At 64.4% G+C, this 20,129-nt stretch overlaps 1 protein-coding gene across 1 annotated transcript in view; it reads right to left on the reverse strand.

Moving 5' to 3' along the window:
• Positions 1–20,129, reverse strand: part of DPH2 (diphthamide biosynthesis 2) — a 145,118-nt gene that overhangs the window by 31,569 nt on the left and 93,420 nt on the right. The gene's annotated exons all lie outside the window — the stretch shown is intronic.

Genomic DNA, 20,129 nt, shown 5'->3' on the forward strand with positions numbered 1-20,129 from the left:
ACACGGATGTACAGGCGTCTACATGCAACCCACACGCATCCACATGCAGCCCACACACATCCACAGCTATGCACATGCAGCCACACACCTCCACACGCGTGCACACACATGCACACACTCCCACATGCATGCACACACACTCACACGCATGCACACACACGCACCCCCATGCACATGCATGCCCGTGGGCACCCACGCCCTGTGCAGGCTCACGCAGGCCCTGGGCACGCGTGGGCACGTGTGGGCTGTGCGGTCACAGCCAGCCTCACGCAGGGCACACACAGGGATTTGCACACGCATGGGGAGTGCCACACACAGCGCACGCACAGCTCACGTGCCGCCAGGGCACAGCACCACGAGGGGATGGCCGCAGGATCCGGCCAGGATGTGTGCAATGAGTGTGACCGTGGTGCAGGAGTGTGCGTGTGCACATACGTGTGGCTGCTGCATGTGTGCCCATGCATGTGTGTGCTGCAGCACCTGACTGTGTATGCACACGTGTGTGCACATCTGCACATGTCTATTTACATGTGTGTGTTCCCATGTGCACACGTCAGCGCCATGTCCGTGCCCCAGCCACGCGTGTGCTCCCACACACGTATGCAACCCCCCGAGCCCACATGTATGAGCACACATGTACGGGCACGCGTCTGCAGAGGCACGTGAGCGCACACCCATGCCCACAGACCAACCTCTGCCCGTGGGTCCTGCACCCGTGTGCGTGTGTGCACATGCGTGAGCAGCCAGCGCTCGCCCCCGCAGCCCCGCCAGATGTTTCCAGTAAGGCATGACGGGTGCGCCTGGGGCCGCCCCTCGTCTGGCCCCTTGCCGAGGCCCCCCCTTCCCTCCTCTCCCCGCCAGGCTCCCTGCGTGCCGGGACGGGTGCCTGCACCCCCAGCACCCTGCCCTGCTGCCTGCATCAGGCCCATTTCGCCGGGCCCCAAGGCAACCACAGGGAGCGTGCTTCCCCCTTCACCCCAAAACCGTCTCCCCGAGCACACCGACAGCACGGCCGTGCCCAGCACCCCGTGTGTCTGTCCCCACCCCAGGCTCCGTGCCGACCCGCTCTGTCCCCATGGGTCACATCCTGCTGAAGGAAATCCTCTGCATGGGATGGCGGCGGGGGGGAGCAGCGATGGGGTGGGAGTCTCGGGGTGTGTGGTGGCTACCTCAGGCCCATGTTGGGCTACGAGGATGGGGAGATGGTGGCAGCACCATCACTTTGTCACTGCTTTTGTTTTGCAAGCGCAGCGGAGGCAGAGCCACGACACCCCTAGCAGGAAGGGGAAGGTGGCAGCGAAACCCGCGGGTGCTCAGGTCCTCCCACACTCCTGCGGCGCCTGCTGATATTTGCTCTGCCCCAGAGCCCGGGGAGCCCGCTAGCACCTCGCTCCCGGCCCTGCAGGGCTTCACGCCCTGCCCTGCAGCCCAAATCCAGCATCCCACATCTGGCAGCCCGCATCCCCAACGCAGCAAACTCCTGCAGCCCGCGCCCCTGCCGCAGGGTCTGGCAGCGGGCGGGGAGCTGCCTGCCGTGGAGCTGCAGACCTGCCGCAGGGCTGGATTCCCAGGGATGAAGCTCATGCTTTCAAACCCCAGCACGGCTTTGTGCAGGCAGGGCTGGCTCCAGAGCTCCTGCAGCCAGCCTCTGAATCCTTGCACAGACCAAAGGCAAGGATGGGGTTTGGGGCACGCCAGGCGGGGTGGGCTGTGCGAGCCCCATGGGGATCGGGGGTCTCTGCTCCAACCCACAGGGCTCCTTGGGGTCTCGGTCCATTTCTGAGCACCTCCTCTGTGCTCTCTTGGACATTTTGACCTCTACAAAGACGACGAGGGGCCCTGCAGCCCTCAGCCAGGGGCAGTCTCTGGAGTGCAAGGCTGCGGTGCCAGAGGGATGTGGGATGTGTGCGAGCACCAGGCTGTTCCCATGCCCCCTTCACCCATCTCTCTGCACCTGGAAGAAATCACCCCCCAATTCCTCCCTCCCTGGGGGCACCCATCTCTCTCCCACCTTGCCATCCATCCTCTGAGCTGGCTGGCATCACAGCATCCCCAAAGTGCAGTGGGGTGGTGAGGGTGACACCACAAACCCCCTCTCTGGTGCCATTCAGATCTGTGGGGCTGGCAGTGACCCACCATGGGCAGCCCGTGGGATCCCTGCAGCGGGCTCCTGTCCTGTCCTGTCCTGCCCTGTCCTGTCCTGCCCTGTCCTGTCCTCTCCTCCCCTCCCCTCTCTTCTCTTTTCTTCTCCTCGCCCATCTCCATGGGTGCTGTTTCCTGGGAAACTGCGGGCAAACGCGGGCAGGGAGCCAGAGGGGTGAAGGGTGGGGAGGAAATGCCAGCTCCCAGCACCTGAGGCAGGGATGGGATGGCCCAAACAGCAGCGAGAGCTGGAGGTTTCCACAGCACCATGGCAATCCCCCAGTGCTCGGAGCTGGGGACCAGCAGGGACTGGGGGACCACACTCTCATCCCGGTCCCCCAGCTCCCTGCTGGATCCTGGAGGGGGACTGGGCTGGCAGGGGATGCGTTATCAGGAAGGACCCTGCCAGAGGGGCAGGGGAAGCTCCAGGGAAGACCCTCCACCTCACGCCTTGCCCTTTCTGCTGGCTCATCTTTTGTTTTTGTTTTTGTTTTTGTTTTTGTTTTTGTTTTTGTTTTTGTTTTTGTTTTTGTTTTTGTTTTTGTTTTTGTTTTCTCCCTTGTGCTCTCCCCATCCTGCACAGCATGTGGGGAAGAGGAACTGGCCCATGACGGCACGGCATCTGCCCCACGGCTCCGGCGATGGTATCAGAGCTGATGGAAAGCACCCAGAATTGTTCCTGGTCTGCCAACAGCTTGAAGCCACCTGGTGGGAACGCTCACGGCGAGGACCTGGCGTGTTGGCAGTGCCGTGGGGACAGTGCCACCCTCCTGCCGTGGTCCTCCCTCACACCCAGCCTTGTGTCCCCGCTGTGCCGAGAGCTGCCCCGTGCCCAGCTCCGGGCTCAGCTCCCCCAGCCCTTCCCCAGGCTTTGCCAGCAACTCACCCCCTCAGGCTGCAGGATTTGGCCAAGTTCTGAGGTCTGGAGGAGCGCCAGGGCAGGCGAGTGCTGCCGGGGCTGGGAGGAGCGCAGCGGGCACCGCTGCTCCCGGCTGCGGGGAGCCGACGTCGCCAGCAACTCAGCCACAGCTCCCGGGGACTTTCCACTCGGCTACCTGCTGCTGACCTGGAAAAATACCCTTGGTGGAGCGCCCAGCCCGGCCCCGCAGGCAGGGAGATGGGTGGGAAAATCCCCACGGCATCCTTGGGCTGGTGGCTGCGAGGGAAGGCGCCGTCCCCTTGTGCTGCCCCACGCTGCCCTCCCCGCCGGCCGCCTTGGCAGCACGCAGCGCCCGGCTTGTGTTTCACACCGCGGACACGTGCACCCAGCAGGGACAGCCCCAGGCACACACACGGGCTGCATTGCTGGGAGCTAATGCTTTGGCTGCAGGTCCCTAGGCTGTTGTTCCTCCTCGTGCTCTGCTTGCACCCGGCTGGGAGGAACAGAGCCGCTCGGATGGGCTGAGCATTGCCACATCGCCTGGAGATGTTTGCTGGGCGCAGGGCGCAGCAGGGTGCGGGGGACCCCATGGGAAGCGTGCGCCTCCCCTAACGCTACCCAGGGCAGCACCCGGGTCCCTGCTGCAGCCTGGGCTCTGTGCTGCAGCGAGCACGACAGCTGGGGCGCCTGGGGCTGCCCAAAATAGCTGTCCCCACTCCCCCCCTCTGCCTGGCCGCAGGCAGCTCTCCCATGACAGCGTCCTGCGACCCGGAGCAGCTGGAGGCAGCTGCCACCCTGCTGCAGCGCTCAGCCCTCTGCCCGTGGGCTGCTGGCTGTGGGGCACCCCGGGCTGGGATCAGCACCACCCCCCAGGACCGTGTCCCCCTGTGCCCCCAGATGGGAGAGCTGTCCCCGTCCCCATCCTCACCGTGCCACCAGCCAGCAGCACATGGGGACCATGCTCACGCCTCTCTGCCACCTCCCCTTGTCCAGCCTGGCAAAGGGGCAGCTTTTCTGGGGGTCTGTGCACCCTGTGCAGGTCCCTGGGGACAGTCCCCAGCCCCGTCTCCTCTGCACCTCGAGGCAGTGAGGAGGAACGCGGTGCTGCCCACCCTGCTGGTGCCGCGTGCTCTGTCCTGCCCTGCGTGACACAGGGCTTTCGGTTCCCCATGGGACACGCACACGGGGCAAACAGCCACACAGCCCCTCCGCCACATCATGCCTCTGAGCCCTGCTGAAATTCCCTGTGGGGAATTCAGCTGACTGTGCCCTGGGCTGGAGCGTGGCACCAAGCGGTGACAGCAGCCCTTGGTGGCTCTAACAGACTGCTCCAGCAAGGGTGCTGGTGTGATGCTGGCCACGACACCCTCCTGTGCTGTGCAGCCAGAGAGCTGTGCAACAGTTGGCCCTGTGCAAGCTCAGCCCCGTGCTGTGGTTTTCCCTTGGCCGTGGGACAAGCCCTGGTGTCTGCGGGGAGCTCCCACTCGGTGCCCGCCCCGTACGGATCTGTACCTCTGTCCCAAAGCAGCTCTCACGTGAGCCTCCTGTCCCTTTAGCAGTAGAAATAATGAACTGGCTTTTATTTTTATTTTATTTTATTTTATTTTACTTCTAAGAAGCTGTTGTAACGGATCAGATGACCAAGCCGGGCTAACCCTCCCCACCGCCAGGCTTTGCTCCGTGTGCTGAGGCCTGCCCAGTGCCGTGCGCCTTGGGCTTCCCAAGGGGGGCACACGGCGGGGCCAGGGGAGCTGGGCAGGAGGATGCTGGGCTGGGTGCCCTGCTGGCCCCAGGGTGCCGGGAGGCTGCGAAGGAGCCGGGCTCCCTCTGCGGACAGTTACTGCTCACTGCACCCTCCGCCAGAGCTGCTGGGGGGGCCGGAGCTGCCCGGCTCCTTCCCGGTCCCCTGTGCCCTCGCTGCGTCCCGGGGGGTTCGGCACAGCGGTGTGCAGGGTTTAGTCTCCGGATCCCAACCACCAGCTGTGCTTCCAGGGCTTTTTTTTGTGAGGGATCCGGCTCTTGCTGCTGCCACTGCTGGGGCCAAGGTTGTCTCCTCCTGGGGTGCCCCATGAGCAGCATGGTGCTGTGCGTGGCTCAGCTGGGTGCTGGTGGTGTCCCCCCAGGGGCTGGGCACTGCTCATCCCAGCGTGACCCGTGTCCCTGGGGAGAGCTGGCTTTTCTTCTCCCTCCAGCGCCAGTCACAGCAGATAAAATCCAAATATCCCTGCCCACATGCAAATGAGCTCTGGGGCACCTCTGCATCGTGCCCAGGGACAGGCATCCTCTGGGACACGGCCAGGCTGTGCTGCACACAGCTCCCAGTCCCCAGGACATGCACCCTGTCCTGACCTGCTGGTTGGCCTCACGGCTCCGAATGTGACTTGGCAGCAGTAAGGAAGCAGGGGACAGAGGGGACAGCGGGGCTGGAAGGGGTGGCCCGGGCCATGGGAGCACCCAGGTGCATGGGGTGGGGTCCCGGAGTGACAGCATCAGTTAGGAGGTTTTGGGTTGGGAGGCAGGGATTTTAGGGCCAGCAGCAGGTGGAAGGCTTGGTGGCAGGGTGGGATGAGGGGCAGGATCTTTATGGGAGGACGTGGGGGTGCCTCAGATGTCAGGGGCTGCTGAGTGTCACATCTGTCCTGGAGAAACAGGGACAGGTGGGATGGGCTCCGGTTAACCCAGACTGAAAGGATGGGGATCCTAAAGCCCGCTGCCTTTGCCTCGTGGGAACCAGACCTCGCCTGTCCAAACCTTCTGGGTCCCTTGGGGGACCAGAAAGCCGCTCGCTAAGCCCAGCAGGGGGCTGTCCCCGCGGGGCCACCTCCAGCCAGCCAGGGGCGCACCCAGCGCCGCGTCCAGCAGAGGGAGGCAGACACCGGGCGGGACGGCAGCGGGGCGGGGATGCTCCGGCACGGCAAGGCACGGCTCGGCACGGCAAGGCACGGCTCGGCACGGCTCGGCACGGCTCGGCACGGCAAGGCACGGCACGGCCTCGCCCCACGCTGCATTGCCCCAGGACGAGCAGCTGGAGGGGGGCGCAAAGCTTGGCCATGGGTGGGTTGGGGTCAGTGGAGACGCAGCCCCGGTGTCCCCTATCCCAGCCCTCGTGGCACCGGTGTCCCCACTGCCCCAGGGAGCTCTGTCCCGCCGTGTGCTGGCCTCATCCTGCCCTCCCCGAGTGCCACCATCCCGCTGAGCCTCGCACCCCGCTGTGCGCAGCGGTCCCAGTGAGTGCCCCGTGCCCATGGAGACGTGCGGGAGCCCTGGCCACCAGCTCTGGATGGTGCTGGGTGTGTCCCCTGCTAAATTTAAAGGACTTTGCGGTATAAATATCCCTGTCTGTAAATAAACACAGAGGCTAGATGTTTATCAGGGTCTTCCTGGCGGCCTTGCTCCAGCGTGCCGGGCACCCCGTGCCGTCACCGCCGTCCTCCCTGGGCTGTCCCCTCTGCTGGCAGCATGGCCACGTCCTGCAGGGCCTGATGGGGACATGGGACAGGGTCCTGCCCCACAACACAGCCCTGCCCCACAACACGGCCCTGCCCAGATCCCACTGGGTTCTCAAGGGGAAGACCACGAGCTGTTGACTCTGGTGATGGGGAGCGGGGAGGTGTGCTGCTTGCCTGGGTTTCCCTGGGGACAGGGGCACGTGGGGCTGGCACCCTGGCACCTGCTGTGGCTGCTCTGGGGCAGAGCCCAGCCCCAAGGACCCCATGGCATTGCCACCCTTGGGGATTTGTGCCACCACCCTGGGGACCCGGAGGCACCGCTGGCCCAGCAGTGGGGCTGCCCCTCGGGGACAGTGGGGTCAGTGTGGGGCAGGGCCAAAATGCGGGGCAGGGCCAGGACCACAATAGGGGGAGGAGCCAAAGCACAATGTGGGGTGGAACCTGCGCCCCTGGGGTGGAGCCAGGGCCACATGAACAGGAGGTGAGAACCAGCCCGGTGCTGCAGGAGGATGCGCAGCCTCGAGGCAGCCCACGGCAGGTAACGGGGCCAGCAGCAGCTCCGTGCCCCCACCCCACTCCCCTGCTGTGCTGGGCTGCCCATGCCCTGCACATTTTGGGGTCTCCCGTTGCTCAGTTCTCAGCCTGGCACCTCTCCAACCCTCGTGCCACACGTGGAGCCCCCACATCCTTCTGCGAGAGCCCGCAGCTCCTGTCTGAGCCCGTGAGCCCGGGCTGAGCTGCGGGGGATGCTCTGATGGGGATGCCTCCAGCAGCACCCCGCCGTGCCGTGCCGCGGGGGGGCAGGCAGCAGGTCGGCCGCACCTTGCAGAGGTGTGAAGGAAAACCTCCAGCACGTCAGCACCTGGTAAAAGGTCACCAGAATTTGCCTAGAGCCGGTCCCCAACACCGGCAAGTCGTTCCTGGCTGGCTCGGTGCTGTCCTCCTCGCCATCTGCAGCCCGGGGTTAATGAGTAGCTGCAGGGTACACAACTGGAGGGTCATTAAACAGCAGTTGAACAAGACGGGGCTGCCAGCAGCACTCGAACAAAGGGGGCTGATTCACTGTTTGCCCTGCAACAATATTTACTGTGGACGGGAGTGAGGGAATGTTTGTGCGGGGCAGGACGGCAGGGTGACATGGGGACCGGCAGGAGCGGATGGCCGCGATGGGGACAGGACCACGCGCAGTGTCCTGGCCCCGTTGGCCCCACAAACCCCATCGGTTCCCCAGGCGGAGGATGGGGGGACAGGGATGGGGGGACCTGGATGAGGTGGAGGCCACTGCTTGCAGCTGGGTGAGCAGCGTGGGGGGCATCCAGCCCCCGTGTCCCCGTGCCCCGTGCCGCTCTGCCAGGGGCTGCTGCAGGATGGAGCCCGCTGCCCTGGCGCCTGTCCTGTGCTGGGCACTGGGCTCCTGCGGGAACACGGTGTCCCACGGCGGGACCTGGTGGCTGGATGGCTTGGGACAGTGCTGGGGACATCCCCGCTGGTGGGGCTGGGCCGAGGCATCCCCTTAGCACAGCACCATGGGGGGGTGGGAACGGCGTGGAGCTGAACTCAGCCCTTTGGCTCCCGCTGGTAGCCCCAGGCAAGCTCATCCACCTGCCTCTGTCGGGGGCAGGAGCCCAGGGGATAAGTGCCTGTCATTACCCGTGCCCAGAGCCGCCCCCTGCCCTAATTGCACAGCCCCTGCTCAGCCAGCCCCGCTCATTCAGCCCCCATAAAGGGGAACAGCGGGGGATCCGATTAGAGCAAGCACAGCTCACTGGGGTGAGGACCCTGGGGGGGTAACGTGGGGGGCAGCAGGGACAAAAGGGGGGACTCCAGGGGCAACGTGGGCTTGTTGGGACCCTTGTGCCATGCTCTGGGACCGGGTGATGCAGGGAGCAGAGCCATGGGGGTGAGGGATGTCCCTGGGCAGAGGCTGCTGGTCTGGGATCCACCCCATCCTGGCTCCCCCAAGGCACATGGGCTCAGCATCAGCCCCAAAATCTTGGTTCCTATGGGGGGTGCATCCCCACCCCCTTGGTACCAGCAAGGAGGGGGTGCTGGGCAGGCTGGGGGAGCCCGGGCAGGGAAGGGTTACGGCTGCAGGGGGATGCAGTTCCCAGGGCCTTCCCAGCAGGAGCCAGGGGCTCATTAACCCCATGGCACAGAGGGGATGGGAGGGGTGTCATTAGGGCCAGACAGCCCGGCTCACCTGGGCGCAGCCTCCAGGCACGGAGGGGCTCTATCCCTCCCGGCCAGGATCCCTCCTCAAGGACCCCCTGGGGCAGCGGTGGCCAGGAGGAGGGCAGGGAGGCAAAACCTGGGAGGGGACGTCCCCAGGGCAGCTGGCCTGGCTTCCGGGGACACTGCGAGGGGTCCGGCATCGCCGCGCTCAGCCAGCCTCCTGCTCTCCACACAGGATGCTCTGAGCCCACACGGGCTGGGCAGGGCTGCTGGCTCGGCGCCTGCGGCTTCTGCTGGCCTTCACCCAGCAGGTTTCTTCCGCCGCGTGCTCTGCCTCGGTTTCCCCACCTGGAGGAGGAGCAGCGGGCGAGTGGGGTGTGAGCTGTCCCGCTGCCGGGGCAGGAGTGGTGGCACGGCCTGAGCTGCCCCGGGCACACACAGGGACAGGGCTCAGCACTGCAAACAGGCTCCTGTGCAGCACCTGTGCTCGAAAACACAGCCCCTGTGTGATGCTGAGGGTCAGGGACAGGTTTATCCATGAGCAGCACGAATTTGGCCAAAAGCCCAGCATCCCCGCGAGGCTGAGCATCCTTTTGCAGCCCGCTTCACCCGCAGCCATCCCAGCCCAGCTCCCAGCCCCGGGCAGCCCCTGCCCACCCAGTGGGCTCCACTCCTGGCCTCCAGCAGCGGGCGATGCCCATCCCAGAGCAGCACCGATGCTGCTGGCACGTCCTCCAGCTGCGGCGCTGAGCAAACGGCGCCCGTGCTGCCCGCCCGGGCCTGACTCGCCGAGCCAGTCTGGCTGCCCCAACCACCCCACGGAGCAGCAGCGGGTTTCTCCCCACACCTCCTGGCCCTGCCGTGACTCAGAGCTTGCCCGGGGCCTGCGCTTGCAGCCCCATCTCACCGCTGCCTGCCCCAGCATCCCCCCAGCCGTGGCACCGTGCCGTGCCGGGGGGCGCAGCCCCGTACCGGGGCGGGATGCTGGAGATGGGGCATGGGGTTGGGGAGCAGGGCAGGGGCCGAGGTGATGCATCACCCCAACACGGTGCTCCAGGAACTTGCCCATCCGGATGGGGAAGAGGCAGGTGCCAAGCAGCCATCCGGGAAATAGCAGCAAGACCCAACATGACTGGCCTGACAGGCTGGGAAACAGCCGGAAAAAAAAGGCAACCCGGCCCCTGTGTCACGGCTTGGGGCCACCGCTGCTGGGAGAGGCACCAGGAACGACTCGGGGCTGCACCCAAGCCACCTGCTCGCACGAGAGCCCGCCAGCTGCTGCGGGGTGCTGAGCTGGTGGCACCCCACTGCCGCACACGCCGTGCCGTGACACTTGTCCCTGCGCGCACCCGGTGCGGGTGGGCATGCTCAGGCAGCACGGGCACCTCGCACTGTGTGCACCCCCTGTGGTCCTTCCAAGTGCACTCCTGCACGCCCCACACGCGTGCACAGGAGGCTGGGAGCACCCCCAGCTCCCTGTGACCCCCAGCAGGTGCCAACTGCCCCCTCTGTCTGCGCCCCCTCTTTGGGGCCACGCATGGTCAGGGCCGCTTTTGCCAACACCCGGTGCCGGGGGGCTGAGGCTCCTGGCGTGCCCGGTGGGGACGTGGGGCAGCGCAGGTGGCCCCGAGCAGGGGCCGGGCGGGCTCCCAGCAGGGTGAGGTTGCTGGCAGCACTGCTGCGCTCTTCGAAAGAGTCGGGCGCCGGGAGCCAAGGCAGGAAGCGGCAGGAGGTGAGGGAGGCTGCACGCAGCGCCGGTGGCGGAGGATGCAAACCCCATCCCCAGGCTGCTCGGGGCCAAATGAGCTCCCTGCGGGGTCTTGGGTGCTAGGTGTGGCTGTGCCGGGGGTGCTCACTGCATGGCTGCGGGCCCAGCTCTGCCCCATGGGGCAGCAGGAATTCCACCCCAACCCCAAATTTCCCCGGCACTGGGGGATGCCACCCTGCACGGAGCCATGCGGGGCCTCTGGCACGGCCCGGGCTGGGGTGAAGGCTTTGGCAGGGGACGTCCCGGTGACTCAGGAGCGGGAAGAATGTGGAAAATGCAGCCGGGCTGCCGGGGCCACGTGAGCGGCGGGCAGGGCCAGGCCTGCCAGCGCCGTGCGGCTCCAGCGCCGCGTGCGCCCGGCCGCGCAGCGACGCTCGGCGGGGCAGCGAGTGTGCCCTGCTGACGAGGCGCCACAAGGCCCTAATTAAGTGCGTGGGTCGCCGGGACGGGTTGAGCTCGCCCTCCTCCGCAGCGTTGAGCAAGCAAGCGGCAGAAGGGCTGCCCGCATGGTTTGGCTCTTGGGGACCAGGGGGCCGCAGGTTCTGCCCCTGGGTGCGCGTGGGGTGCTGGTGGCAGCTCCATCGGGGGACCCCTGGGGTGAAATAAAGCCTCTTTTTAGAGGGGAGACCCCCAAGTCTAGGATGTGCCAAAGTACCCCAGAGCTCTGCATGTCCCCATCAGCCTCAGCCATCCCAGTGTGCCTTTACTCCCTCGTGCTGCTGGAGGAAGCTGCCCAGGGACCACCCAACCCCAAGGTGTCACCTGGAGGTGACACAAGCTGCTTCCCTGCCTCCAGCTGCCCTAGGACAGGCACAGGATGGCCCAGCTATTTTCTGGGAGGACCTGAAGCACCGACATCCACAGGCAATGTTGCCTTCAGCTAGGGATGGAGAAGCCCCCCAGGAGCAGCTCCCCTCTCCTTGTGCAGTGAGCGCACCTGGGCAGATCTCAAGAGTCCCTCTGGGCAGGGTCCGCACGCACCCTGGAGGGAACAGCCGAGGGATTTAATGCTTCGTGGAGAGCAAAAGGCTGCAGAGAGGTGGGTCCCAGCCTGCGTCTTTCCTGGAGTGTCCCAGGAGCGTGGGGCAGGACCTGGGGAGGCTGCAGAGGCGGTAGCAGGGCAGCTGCAATCCAATTATCCACGGCGTTCAGTCACTGGGGCAAAGCCAGGCTGCTGAAAGCCAGCAACAGGGTGACCAGCAGAGGCCAGATCCAGGCTGCGAAACAGAAAGGGGTCTGTTGGCATCCTCTGTTCCCCATGGGGGCTCGGATGGGGTGGTGTGGGGGAAGTAATCACACGATGCTTGCCTGTTCGCCCCCGTCCTACCAAGAGGGGACTCGGAGAGGTGAAAAATGGGGGGACAGAGGGGTTTGGGCCATGGGGAACCCCCCAGCTGGCAGCAGGGAGCTGCAGAGCACCCGCAGTGCCGTGGTGCTGGGGCAGCACCCACAGGCAGGGCCGGCTTGCGGCAGAGCCCCCGCTCGCCTTCTGGTTCAGACGCCTGCAAACGGGGGTGAGGACTGCGAGGCGAAACCACGGCAGGGGAGCAGGCACCCCGCACCCTGCACGCCCCGAGCAGTGAAAGCCGGGAGTGCAGGAAGCTGCGGGGTCAGAGTGAGTCAGGTGCGAGTCACCGAGACCAGAGGCGAGGTGCCGGGATAAGGAGGGCGCTGACTCAGAGTTTCCCCATCTCCCATGGGGGGGACACCGGGGGCCGCCGGGACCCCCTTGCACCTGCAGCCAGCACGGGCAGGAGGCAGCACAGGCACCCCAAAGCCTCAGGGACCCAGGAGTTTGGGATTGCCAAGTGGGATCTGCGTCCCATAGCCCCCACCCAGGGCTGCATCGTGTGGGGGGGGACCAAGGGGCACCCCAGCATCCAACCTGTGAAGCTGGGCTGCGAGCCCAAGCCTTCCTGGAGAGCCCGGGCAGAGTCTGTTTGAATTAAACAGGGAGAGAGATTTCCCCCTTATTAGCGGGCTATTAATCACTTTTTTTTTTTTTTTCTCTCTTTTTTTTTTTTTTTTTTTAATTGAGCTGTTGCACAACAGGTTGAGTAACAGCCTAATAACAGGCTGTAAATCTCAGTTTGCTCTCCGGGAGATTACAGATGTTAATGGCAGATAATGACCCGCAGCTCACGAGTGGCTCCGCTCAGCCCTCCCCTTTGATCCCTCTGTTCTGCCCCTCGCTGTACCCAGCCCCGGGAGGGAACGGGGCTGCAGGGAAACCCCCCCAAAATGTAATCCCTGCCAGCCCCAAGCCTGCTGCTGGGGGAGTCCCCTGCTCGCTGCTCCATTGTATTTGCTTTTAGGATTTCTGCAGCCACCCTGTGGGGTTTGCAGCCCCGCATCTCCCTGCCCAAGTTTACCAAGGTGTCCCCTCCCTGGATGAGGGATTCCCTGGAAATGCCCCCAACGTGGGAGCCCCCCCAGAGCAAACATTCACACCGCTCCATCTCAGGCTGGGGAGGAGCATCCTTGTGATGGGACCAAGGGAGCACTCCTTTAAGGACACGTCCCATCACCGTGCCTGGCACCACAAACGTGGCCGGCCACCTGGGTGCATCCCCATGGGATTTCCCCCCCCAGCTACATACACCTGCTGCCCACATCCCTCCTGCAGGATGCACGCAGCCCCACGAGCCACGAGGAGGATGGGGAGACCTTCAGGAGGGCTTTAGGGGTGAAGAGGGGCATTTTCTCTTGCCCCCTATCCGAGGCACCACCAAGCCATGGGCATAGCCTCTCCTGCAGGGCACGGGGTTCCCCCATCCCCAGGTCCCCCAGCTGACCCCATCACCCACCCCATGGCCATGGAGGGGACGTGGGGGCTGTCAGGAGCTGGGATTGGGGTGCGGGAGGAGCTGCCCAGCGGGCAGGGCTGGCGATGGCCGTGAGTCACGGGCAGCTTTCCCTGCCAGGGTGGGACCGTCCTGGCCACCCAGCACCCCGCTGTGCCCGCTGTTCACATGGGGCAGCACCCAGCAGCTACAAAACGCTGACCCTAAAGGCTCTTTCCCCAGTTTATGGGGTCTCCTGGCTGTGGCAAGAGCCCGGATCCCTCTCCAGGAGGCCAGATGAGGCAGCACGGGGCACTTGGTTTCCCCCACCCTGCTCCCCGCAGGAGGCTGGGGGGCGCTGGGTCCCTCGGGGCGCTCCGGCAGCGCCGTGCATTCCCACAGGCTGTGTACACACCGGTGCCATATGACAACAGGCACGCAGAGGGATGGATGGGGACGGGGAGGAGCTGTGTTTGCCGGGAGAGGCGACTGCCGGCCGGGCGCCGCGGGCCAGCGCCCCGGATGGCGCCGAGACAGCGCAGCCAGCACCCCTGTGCCACCCATAGGTGCCCTGGTGGGACACCCAGCTGTCCCTACAGCCCAGCTGGGACACGGCTACAGGTGGGCACTGGGAGAGATGAACCAGAAGGCCAACAAGGTGGGGGCTGGTCTCCATCCAAACCCTATGGCAAGGGTTATATGGTGACCCAACGAGGGTCTAGGGTCTGTAGGGCCACCAGCCCGCGGTGTGAGGGCACCCAGCCCTGATGTGGACGTGGCTCAGCTCTGTCCTGCTCACAGGTGTGGTGTGATGTGAACTCGGGCCATGGGGCAGTGTCCTTCCTCTCCCTGCTCGGTGCTCAGAGAGGCCCTGGGGGTGCGCAGAGAGGATGAGCAAGGAGGAACGCACTTTCCCCAGAGGAGGAGATGCCGGCTGGTCCCCAAGCATGCCTTGGGGATGCAGCAGCCACAGCCTGGCCACCCTGGCATGCCGGCCATCCCGTCCAGCCCAGCCCAGCACCCCGTTAGGTGGCTCTCCCTGTCGGTACGTGGCACTGGGGCACCAGTCCTTTCCCTAGGGACACCCCGCTCAGGGCTGAGCACGGTGCCACTCCCCGGCACGGGGAATGTGGGCCAGCGCTGCCCAGGCCGGTTCTATTTTCGGATGCAGCTATTAACCCCGCACGTTAAACACAGGTGCTCCATCCCCGCAGCGACCCCACAGGCTGTGGGCACCTATAGGGCGAGGACCCTTCGGCCCCAAGATGCCCGGGACGCAGGTGATGGATGGAGAGGGGAGCACCCCCAGGAGCTGCCAGCCCCGGGATGCCACCTCCACCTGGGCGCTGATGAAAGGTGGCCGAGGGGACGTTTGGGGCCGGGAGGCTGCTATAAGGGAGCCCAGGACCTTTGATGTGCACAGCCCCCTCCCCGGCCCCGCTGATTGCGTTAGCGGGTTTAGTGCCCGCTGCTCCCCCGAGCAGGCTGCCGGGCCGGGCTATCAGGCGCAGACGAGCTGCTAAAGGGCCCGGCTCCCATTTTAGATGCAAATGACCCTGCAATTGTGGACTGCGAGGGAGGAGAATCCCCAAATCACCCTCGGTGGAAGCAGACCTGGCCGCAGACAAAAAGGTTCCCAGGCCGCTTGAGCGGCCCCTTAATCTGCCCATTGATGCCTCAAGTGCAGGGCATCAGCAGCCTCGGCATTCCCGCAAACGAGCCCATTTTTTGGAAAGCCCCATTCCCGGAGGCGCCTCCCGCCGCCCCCCCCGGCCGCATGTCCCCCTGCCTGACACTAATGGCCCCGGGGCAGGCGGCTTTGAAGTGCATCAGATTGGGCTAACGGGGAGGTGCCGCCGCTCAAGCTGCTCCCGGAGGGGTTTGGGGAGGCAAAAACCCCACCGAAGGCTGAGTGGGGCACGGATGGAGCCCCCAAGTCCCGTTGTGCCCCAAATCCCCATGCCTGCCCGGCCCTCTTTTGGCAAACTGGAGCGGATTCAGCGTGCCAAACCCCAATTTGAGTCACTGGACTCAGCTGGGAGTCACGAGCTCACTCAGGCAATGAGGTTTTAGGGCCACCTGCCCTGTGAATATTCCCCAGGCCCCCTGCACCCCACAGTGTGTAGGGAAGACAGGAGGGAGGCAGGAGCCCCCAGTGCCCCGCACGGTCACTCACGGTCACGGCCACTTTCCAAAACAAGGAGGCACACGGGCAGGTGCACGGGGCACGGTGTCCGTCCTGGCAAAACCACCTTGTTGTGCTTTGATGTCGGTGGAAAATTCCCTGTTTGGCTGGAAATCTGGGGGGGACGAGGAACCCAACGCCGGTTTTGCTCGGCGAGGAACTAAACGCGTGTTTGGCTGGAAAGAATTTTCCTCTCCCGGCTGGGGAGGTGACATCCGAACCTTATTTTCCTTTCCACGCCGGGACACGTGCCAGCGGCACCGAGCGGTCCCCAGGGCCCGGAGGAGCCATGGGATGGGGCGGCTGCTCCGAGCCCCTCGCCACCGGTGGCCCCAGCCTGTAGCGGGGAAAATGGAAGCAACTGGAGGCGGTGTCAGGGCTTGGGGCTGTTTGCCTGTAGCCCGAACACGTGCCGAGAGCAGGCCTGGAGCCGGCTCAGCTGCGGGTTTTAAAACAGCACCTCGTCTGCCAAGGACCCTCCTCTCCTCCTCCTCCGGCACGGGCTGGGTGGATCCTGGCCCTGCCGTGCACCTTGTGCTGCTGGCGAGGCGCTGCCTACCTGTCCGGCTCCGCTCCAGCACCCGGCGCTGCGGGGCTGGGAGGCAGGGAGGGGTGTGCTACCCGCACCCGCTGCACGCCTGGCCGCGGGGACAAGGAGCCCGCGGCCACCCCTGGGTGCCATCCGGCCAGGGGACACCGCTCCCTGGGAAGCTGCTTCCTCCGGGCATCTCCTGGCATTGTCCCCAGCTGGAGGCGTCCCAGGAACCCTTGTCCCCAGCGTGGTGGTCTCCAATTTGGGACCACGCTGGAGAGATGTTTTCGGTTCCCCCCTGTGCCTATTTCCCACAGGGCACGAGCTGAGGGCAGGAGCGAGTGGGTGTAGCTGCGCCAGGGCCACCCACGGAGCGAGGAGCAGAACCGGGTGTGTGGGCTGGGGGTGGGAAGGCTCCTGCTTCCCCCGATCCCCCGCCACGGGGACTGCCCTGCTGCCACACGGCTTGTGGCCAAAACCCTCACAGCTGGTGCAGAGCCTGAGGACAGCACCCGCTGCCCACCAGGGCTGGGCTGTCAGCAGGAGGCTGCACAGAGACCCCTTTTCTCCATCCCTCTCCTGCCCAGACTCGTCCCTGTTCCTTCTTGGACCCGGAGCACCAGAGGTCCCCTCCATCCCCAGTGCGCACCAGCACCAGCGGTGCGAGCAGGGTAGGTCAGGCAGCCGGTTCTCCTCGGGTGACTCATTCTGCCAAGCAAGGCATTCACCATATTTCAGGGCTTTTGGTTTGTATGAGAAAAAAGCCAGGGTGCACGAAAGTTTCTTTGTGAGCTGGTCTGCAGGCACTGGAGGGGATCCCCTGCTTGCTCACGCTCTATTTTGACACGTAAAAAAAAAAGAAAGAAAGCTGAGAGAAAAATATTTTTAATTTTAAAAAAATATATATATTTGTATGGTGGAAAACAGGCAATTAAACAAAATATTTTGTCATGGTTTAAAGACAAAAAACTGAAGACCCCCCTGGTCCATCCCACCCAGCCCTGGCTGCCCGCAGCGAGCTGGCAGTGCCCGGGCCCTGCAGGAGGCAGCTCCCCCCGCTTCGCCTCCTCCTTCGCCCCCAGTGCCTTCGGCCAGGCGTTGGGGATGGGGACGGGGGACACATGGGGCCACCGTGCCCACGTGCCGCTGGCCCCATGGGGCCGTGCCCGCCCCAGCACCGCTGCCTGGCCCGGCCTGGCTCTGGCCGTGGCTCCGGCGTGGTTTTGCTGCTGCGTTTGCTCACAGGGTTATCTGCTCCGGAGCTCGTGTTGGTTTTGGCATGCAGCGCCGGGACCACACCTACTATTTAAATACCACAGCCAAGGGCTCTGAGGGAGGAAAAAAAAAAAAAAAAAAAAAAAAAAGAAAGAAAACGACTATGAAATATTTGTTGCGGTTTGGAGATACATACACGCACACACAACACAAACACAGCAGCCCGGCACCAGATCGCTGGCAGCCGAGGAAGGAAGACTTGGGCTATGATTGTCTTCAAAACCACCCTGGCGGCAGAGTTTGCTGAAGGGAAACCCTTTGGGCCAAAATTAGCCCCTGCCACATGCCAAGCCAGAGCCTGCTCTCACCCGGGCCGGGGAAGCCGGGGCCAGGGAGCTGCGCCAGCCCTTCCCGGGTGGCTGCCGGGGGCCGGGGAGCAGGCGGATGGAAATCCCCGTGGAGGCAGCCCTCCTGGGGACAGGGGAGGGGTCCCTCCACCGTGCCTTGGAAGAGCAGGTCCTGTCCTGGATGTGCCCATGGGGGAGGCTGTGTCACCTCCAGCATGTTCCTGCTGGGGGATGGGGATGGCTTGGGGCTGGTGGGGACAAAACGGGCACTGAGCAGCCCAGGGAGGGCTGGCAATGCAGAGGATGGGTGCCCCACGCGATCGGGTGGGGAGGGGACAGAAACCAGCCTGGCTTTGGGACTGGGGACCCCAAGGGCACCTGGGACAAGGCTGGGTGGTCCTGGCAATGTGGTGGTGGATGGGATGAGGTGCTGCTTACAGCTCGCCCCTGCTCGGCTCACCCTGTGTGGCCGTGCCGCTGCGGGCAGCCGGGCCGGCCGGAGCAGGTGGATTACCGCCACCTTCCTTTCCCTGGGCTCCTTCCCGGAGAAGTTTTCCTGATGATCTCACTGGATGCACATTTCTAAATTGTTTGCTAGATTGTTTCATCATCGGAGGTCAATTAAAGAGAAGGCGAGTTCCTGTCGCTCCGCTCCTAACCCCTTCGCTGCCAGAGCCCCAGAACAAAAGGAGGAATTGGGCTTGGGCTCGGGCAGCTTGTATTCCCATTCGATTGCTTCCAGTGAGAGCAGGTCTATTTTGGAGCCAGCCTTCCCAGGGGACCAGCTCGCCGGCGCAGCAGCGTGAGCGAAAAAAAAATAAATAAAAAAATCCACCCTTTTGTCACTGCAAACCTATTTACTAACAGGGAGGCTGGGTAATTAAACACCACTTCCCGAAGCACAGCCACACAGCTTTACAAGCAGCGCTGGCCGAGGATGCGCTTTCTCTCCTTCGTCCCCCGGGGCTGTCCTGTCCCCGTGTCCGTGTGTCCGTGTGTCTGTCCCTGGTCCCTGATGCTCCCCTGTGTCTGGCGGCAGTGCCGGTGACTCCGGGTGGTGCCCGTTCGCTCAGCCCCGTGCCACACCTCCCGTCGGAAAGTTATTGCCGTGCCGCCGCCGCGGAGCCCCGCGTGGCGCAGCCACACCTGCGCTGTGCCGGGGCGGCGCTGGGCTGGGGAACGTCGTGTCCCCGCACCGGGCAGGAGGGGCGAGCACCGGGATCCTCTCCTGCACTTTCCCTGGCTTGGCGTGTGCATGGGAAAGGGAGGTTAGAAGGAAAGCACGGGGTAGTTGGAGGCTGAATCCCTTACAGCATCGCCGGGGATGAGGGATGGAGGCTGGGCAGAATAGAGTGGCTGAGATTGGGTTATTCAAAAATGTGAAATTATTTGGAAATGGTCTGAAATTGCTCGTACGTGATGTGTAGCTATCAGAGCCCAGCCTGAGAGGTCACAGCACGCAACCCCTGAGCCACGCGGCCGTGCCCTTCCCACAACCAGCAATGCCCGTGGCAAAACTCCCAGCACAACCTGCTGGCACTGCGTGCTGGGGCTTCTTCTTGGAGATTAAAACAGAGAAGTCGGGGAAAAATATCCTCCCTTCCTCCCGGCCTTCCCTGTTTATCACCAAGAAGCAGAAAACGGCAATCCCCCCTTTTCCCCCAGGCACTGCTGGGGTGCCACAGCTCCTCTTTGCCACTCTTTTTGGTGGCAGCCCCAAGGAACGGCTCCTTGTGGCGGTGCTGGGAGGCAGGATGTGGCCCCGTGAGCACCCCAGCTCACACGTGAGGATGTCACTGGGAGGTGTGAGGATGTCACTGCGAGGGCTGGCTGGATGTCTCGAGCTTGTCCTGTCGACAACGTGGTGCCTCATGGCTCGGGACATCTCCCGGCACCCTCCAGGTGTGACGTCCCCTCCGAGCACCCAGCGGCCAGGGGAAGACCCCGTCCATCACTGGCCCCCGTGGCTCCATGTGGGGCCTGGTTCTCTCAGCTTTCCTGTACCAGTGAAAGTTAAGCCGTGGAGGAAAAACGTTGCTGTATGTTATAGAGGAAGAGAGGTAAAAAGGGCAGGAAATTTGCACCATGTCCATTTCCCCTTGGCCCTGGGCCGCTGCTCATTCCGGATTTGGGATTTGCGTAGGCAGAGTTAAAAATAACAGGGGTATATAAAGAAAGGCTCGCAAGGCTGTGCTGGCCCCATAACAGCCAGCCCAGCAGCCCCAGCCGCCAGGGCACGGCCAGGGCTCGGGCCGGGAGCGGGCGGAGATCAAAGCGGGATGCGGGATGCGGGATGCGGGGTGTGGGATGCGGGATGCGGGATGCGGGGTGTGGGATGTGATCTGTGGTTCAGTGGGGCAGGAGCGTGTGCTGAGAGCAGTGGGCACCCAGCTCTGGCAGCTGCAGGACCTGGCGATCTGTAGGGCTGGTGGCTCTGCCCCCATACCCGCCGGGTCACCCCTGGGGTGCGCTGGCACTCGGGGAGCACCCAAGGGAGACGGGGACGTGAGTGCTCCTGCGGACAGACATCTCCCCCGAGCCCTGTCCCCCCACAACATCAGCTTTGTGGTGACACTGGGAGGGACCTGAACCAGCTGCCCCAGCCGGGGGGGCACAGAGGGGGGGCCCGCAGTGGTGCTGAGGCACTGACACCCCC

The sequence above is a fragment of the Aythya ferina genome (genome assembly GCF_964211825.1).
Source record: "Aythya ferina genome assembly, chromosome: 8".
NCBI lineage: Eukaryota > Metazoa > Chordata > Aves > Anseriformes > Anatidae > Aythya > Aythya ferina.